Raw genomic sequence first — 6,560 nt, 5'->3', positions numbered from 1 at the left:
AGCATAAGCAGCGTGCGGTCTGAGGATTCTGCCCTTGAGCCACTGATATGTAGCCGGGGCACCGATCAAACCGAATGGAAGCGTCACAAATTGGTGTAATCCGAATTGTGTGGAAAATGCCGTCTTTTCACAGGACACGGGACATGGGATTTGCCAATATCCCTTCGTTAAATCCAGTGACGAATAAAAGCGAGCCACGCCTCACTGATCAAGCAGTTCATCAATCTGAGGCATTGAGTGCACATCAAATTGACACAACATTGACTTTTCTATAATCCACACAGAACCGTCACTCTTCTGAACCAACACCACCAGGCTGGCCCATATCTAGCATGGCCTGTAATTCCTCCCAAACCCTTTTTTTGTGCTCTGGTAATTGGTAGGGACAACTATGTACCACTACCCCTGGGGTCATTTTGGTTTGGTGCTCTATGAGATTTGTACAACCTGGAAGATGCAAGAAAACATCTGAGAATTCTCCTTGCAACCTGGCAACCTCCGTGACAAGTGACGGTGAGAGGTGGTCTCCGGAAATGACCGGGGGTGATTCAATCAGTGGCTTTTAAGTTCACCTTCGGTCCAAGCTCTTCCCTCCCCGGAAACACTATCACCAAAGTCACAGGAACCGCCTCTCCCCATGGTTTTAGGAGAATGAGATGGTGAATCTGACATGCTCTGCCTCTATCTATTTGTTTAACCTCACAATCGATTTTCCGGACTCGCCGTGTGACCTCAAAGGGCCCTTTCCACTTGGTGAGTAATTTAGAGCTCGATGTGGGGAGTAATCCAAGGACTTTATCTCCCAGTGCAAATTCGTAGCCCAGTATCCCTATTATACAGCTGGCTTTGACATTCTTTGATGTGTTAATCGCCCCAGTGTGTAGAGCCCTCGAATTTTGAATTAAACCACAATTTTGAATTAAATAGTATTTAATCCCCAACAATTTGTACAGTTCACGTAGTGTACATGACATAAACATCATGCCCTGATCAGTGAGGATTTCCTTCGGAAACCCCACTCTGGAGATTATTTTGAAGAGTGCCTCCACAACACTACGTGCTGAGATGTTGCGCAGAGGCACTGCTTCCGGTCATCACGTTGCATAGTCAACCAGAACCAACACAAAGCTATTCCCACATGCTGTCCGGTCTAATGGCCTACGAGGTCCATGCCAATTCTTTCAAAGGGGACCTCGATCAATGGAAAGGGGCGCAATGGCGCTCTTGTTGTGGCTGTGGATTCACCAGATGACATTCACGGCATGCCACCACCTGCAAACTTCCCTGCGAATGTCCGGCCAATAGAAATGGGCCATTAGACGGTTTAGTGTTTTTTCTTGACCTAAGTGACCTGCCATCGGATTACGATGAGCCATCTGAAATAGCATTTCCTGATGGCTCTTCAGTATTAACAATTGGGTTTTATCCTCCTTTGTCTGAGTGTCCTGTGTTACTTGATACAACCGATTCTTAATAATAGAAAAATATGGGTAAGATATCTGGCCGGAGGCGTTGACAATCAATCACTTTCACTTGGTCTAAAGCATGCCTAAGTGTCTCGTTTCGTATCTGCTCCAGAGGGAAATCCCCTGCAAGGAATCCTCTGAGTGTGGGGAAGCCGTGGAGCTGATGTAGACCACCCTGGCACCGCCTCCCCAGCCATTGAATCGCACCCTACACACCAATACACTTTGTTACAGGACCCCTCCACACAAATTCCCCTCAACCAAGTTGTAAATTCCAGCCAATTTGTACACAAAATGAGTGGATGGGTGGGATGCTTTTGCCCATTGAATTGAATAGTGACGGACATTAAGGGGTAATTGTGAATATCCCCATGCACACACCTTACCTTCACCTGCCAGCTTGCATCCAAAGCCTCGGATTGAACCAAGCTTTAGTGAATGGAAGTTTAATTACAACCTGAATCCACCAAGGCTTGATATGTAGCCCCCATAATATTCACAGGTATCCGGTATGCTCCTGCTTGATGGGGGGCAGCCTGTGGAACATTGGGGACCCAGACCGATGTCTCGACCTCCATCGTGGGACATTGGTCCTGGAAATGCCCAGGCTCCCCACAGCTCCAGCAGACCAGCCCAGACTTCACCGACAGAAGTCTGAACTAAAGATCAAGGATGGATCAGTACCAACTGTCCATGATCCAACTTCAGATTTGCAAGTCGTAAGTTTCGCACTTTATACTTTGTTATTGTTTGTAATTTGGCTTTCTGAATTTGCTTGTTTATACATTCCGCGAAAAACGGCTGTTGTGAAAACATTGTGCTATGTCTAACGTCTCTAACTACCTTACTCAATTGCAATGAAGCTGTAGCTCTGATTTGTTTATGATATAAACTGATTGGCATCCTCCACAGTCCCACTTGAGTGGTCATGGCTTTGCTGTGTAATAAAATCAGTCATTATGTAAAAAATTATTAAGAAACAATAGTGGTATTTTTCTACAACTATAGCTGTTTTTCATATATCATAACTGTTATGCACAATACAGTAAGATGATTGACTTTATCAATTGTTGTTGCAATTGCCATGGCACCAGCAGAAAAGGCACAGCCCACTTCCAGAGAGGGGTGCGGAGCAGCAGCTCTTTTACATTTAAATCTATAGACACTAAAACAGCCTGTTTACATTTACATTTTTATGCATTTGGCAGACACTTTTATCCAAAGCGACTTACAGTGCAATTATTACAGGGACAATCCCCCTGGAGCAACCTGGAGTTAAGTGCCTTGCTCAAGGACACAATGGTGGTGGCCGTGGGGTTTGAACCAGTGACCATCTGATTAACAGCCCTGTGCTTTAGCCACTACGCCACCACCACTCGGTTTGGGAAAGGGCTACAAAACAGGGGTATAGAGGCATGGTAGAATAAACAATCTGTGAGGTATTTTGAGCTGAAAATTCACAGACACATTCTGGTACCATCTGAGATTTATATTAAATCATGTAAGAATGGGCATAATATGTCCTCTTTAAGTTTTACCATCATATCCTCATCTGGCTTCATTAGTGATCAGTTTCATTTAGTAGAAACAGGTCCTCAATTATCTCTGATTAGCTTGTTGGATCAGACCTGTTTTTCTTTAACCCTGTAACCAAGCTGTAACTATTCACAACTTCTGCTTTGCAAAGCCTTTGCATATAATCTTCAGCAATAGCACAACTAGCAGCACCAAACCAAATTGCAATTTATTTGTTTGAGTGGCCTAAATGGGCTGGACATAACAACATTGACCCTACTAATATTGTGTGTTTGGTACAGAACCTGTTTGTCTGATTATGATTTATGATTGTTTCCTGATTATTTTTGCAGTTGCCTTTTTTGCCAATATAATGGCCAAAACATTTTTAAAAATATCGCTTCATCAGTAATTAATTAATTATTTTGTATAGATTATTTTAAATTTAGTTTACCCCAATTGTGGTCCAATGGTCCAAAGTGTTAAAAGGCAACACGAATTAGAATAAAAGAGGTCAATATCCACAAAAGCTCTTAGTTGACAAACATTTTACAGGAGGTGAGAAAGAAACAGAGGAAGGAGATGAAGGGGAGTGAAAGATGTAGGGCTGAAAATAAGGTACACTAAGAAAAAGACAGGAGTAGGATTGGCTGGAAAAAACATGGGACATAGAAGAATGAGAAGCAGAGGATAAAATGTGTGAGTAGAAAGAGTCTTAGCATAAGACTTAAGACTGCAATGAAAGGAAACTGAATGTGTTAAGGCGAGTGATTTAAAAAAAAAAATCTTGCCTGAAGGGTATCTGTAGAAAAAAACAGAGCCATAAACTCCCATTCGTCCATGCAGAGCAGCATGAAAGATTAACTATGACTCATCAGTAGGAGTCTTTGCCTGAGGATGCAGACATTCAGTTGGCTCTTCTCTTGGATTATGTACAGTATAACCAGTACCCACATCCTAAAACATCAGAGGGATATTTATTATGAAACTCACTACAAACTGTTCTGTAAATCATTTGTAGTCAAAGCATGGAGGTATCTTATTACATTGTCCTAAAAGTCCAATTAAAAGACACATGAAACTAATAAAACACCACCTTGAAACTAATTGAACCTTTGCTAAGCTCTGCCTTAAAAGCCTTTCTGTCTTAGAAATTGTTGCCGGGCCACCATTACTCTGAAAAGTGTTTGCTATTTTCCAATGAGGGTCTATGGGAGTAATGTGTGTTTGAGGAGTTTTAAGCAGTATTTTATCAAAATTTAAACGAGTCACTTGTAATAGTGACATGAGGTACCCAGAGAGGATGCACACAGTGTTTTTCCTTTCTTTTAATTTAAAAAATAAATAAATGTCAAGAATAGTCCTCATTCCAAAGTGAACATGAATAGTAACAGTGAGGATGCCAATAGCACATTTGCTCTGAAAGAAATCAAAGCTAATAACTTATTGTTAATTAATTTATGTATTGTTTCAGGTCTTAGTACAGGTGATTAGTAAATAAAGAGTTCAATCACATTACTGTGTAATTAAAAAATTTGTGTTGTTTTTTTGTTTTGTTTTTTATATCTTTATAACTTTTTATATGCCTTACAATCTCACCCTTCATTCCAGCCCACTTGAGAATACTATCCATTCTGTTTATGAGCATTTTTTGCCAAAAACCGCTCCGTTGATGGCAATCTCCTATTCATTCCAATAGGACGTTTTGCAGAACTTGTCAGCACGAGCGACTGTAACCAAAGGGAGCTTAGCAGAGGTTCAATTGGTATGTCTTGCATGTTGTCTTTTATTTTACTGTATGAATGACCTAAATTCAAATTTTCCCCACTGATGAGTCTTGGCAAGTGAATGAGACTCAGTTCCTGTACAGTATTTAGCTACTTAGTGCCCGTCACCCCCTAACTGCTTGTTTCAGACAAAGATAAGCTCCATTTTGGGAAGCAATGCAAGCAAAGTAGCTCTAATTTTTGGACTTGCTTCTCTATCTCCGCTCTTTTATCTACTCTGTCCTTTTCCAAACTAGAGAAATTGTACTGTATCTCTTTGAAATGACAAGATGGATGTAGGAGCATGTGTGTGTGTGTGTGTGTGTGTGTGTGTGTGTGTGTGTGTGTGTGGTCTGTCTGCATACTCAGTTTCATCACCTAGTGTGCATTTCCCATGAGAATGTGTCTATGCCAATGATTGTAGAGGATTTAAATGTAAAATGTTTTCGCTCTCCCTTTCTGCACTTTTGATCTCATGCTCTCTTTGAATCTCTCTCCATCTCTCTCTCGCTCTCTTAAAAAAAGGAGAGCTATTTTGAGTGTGTAGTCATTCATTTTGCTCCTTACCTGTATAATACAATGATGAAAGAATGAGGGAATTAATGCTAGCTCTGCTTGATGACTTTGATGTGTCTGTACTTGAAATGTAAATGTCAATTGTACTTGAAATTGTTACACAGCAGACATCTTTATTAAATTTGGTAAAAGCCTATCCTGAGTAAGCAATTTATGCAAGTATATAATATACAATGGATCCAGGCTGTATTCAGACCTGGGTCCCCATTACATAGTATACAAATTATCCCAAAATATTTCCTCTTGTTAGATTTTGGCAGTTCCAATGTCGAATATTAGGGGTGTGACATGCAAAGCTTATTCTCAGAATTTCTTAAAACATGTAAATGCTTAGCATTCAGTACACAATTTACATAGATGTATGTGGTTTAATCTTTAAAAATATCTGGATGTGACACAAAGAATGTAACATTTGCACTTTGAATATAAGGTGTCTGAAACCTACCACAAAGACTGCACCACCATGAAGGTGGGGGTACACTGTCATTTTAAATTCTTTATTCTGCCATAAAGCTCAGATCTGTGGAGTGTTGCAGTGATGGTTGTCCTTTTGCAAGTTTCTCCCATCTCCACACATGATCTCTGGAGCTCAACCAGAGTGACCATCAGGTTCTTACTCTCTTAGCAAGGCCCTTCTCACCAGTTTGCTCAGTTTGGCCAGGCAGACAGCTCTAGAAGGAGTCCTGGTTCCAATCTTATTACATTTAACAATTATGGAGGCCACTGTGCTCTTGGGAACCTTCAATGCAGCCGAAAAATGTTTTGTAGCCTTTCCCAGATCGGTGCCTCTACACAACCCTGTCTCTGAGCTTTGCAGGCAGTTCCTTTGACCTCATGGCTTGGTTTTTGCTCTGATATGCATTTTCATATATGTCATAATACGTAATGTATATGTTAAAAGGAAGTGATATGGGGGTTGTCTTTTAAGATAAACCTTTTACTCTCTCCACACACTTGTCTTTTTTAACCCTCTCCATCTGGACCAAATCAACTAGATATTTATCATACTGATATGTTTTAAAATGCTTGTGAACTAATCAGATCTGCTAATCATTCGTGCACACCCAATGATACAGTAGAAATTGATTCCAATGTATGTTGGCAGCTAGATTTGAGCTTTGGAATAGGCAATTAATTTGAATAAAATGCCTCTAATTAATTTAAATACAGCTATTTGGCCCTGAGGGTTTATGCTTAACCTCTGGCATATAGATATTTCTTTGCAGGAGTGGTGCAT

This window comes from Xyrauchen texanus, chromosome 2 (genome assembly GCF_025860055.1).
Source record: "Xyrauchen texanus isolate HMW12.3.18 chromosome 2, RBS_HiC_50CHRs, whole genome shotgun sequence".
NCBI lineage: Eukaryota > Metazoa > Chordata > Actinopteri > Cypriniformes > Catostomidae > Xyrauchen > Xyrauchen texanus.
The sequence above is the reverse complement of the archived record's forward strand: the minus strand, read 5'-3'. Positions refer to the sequence as shown.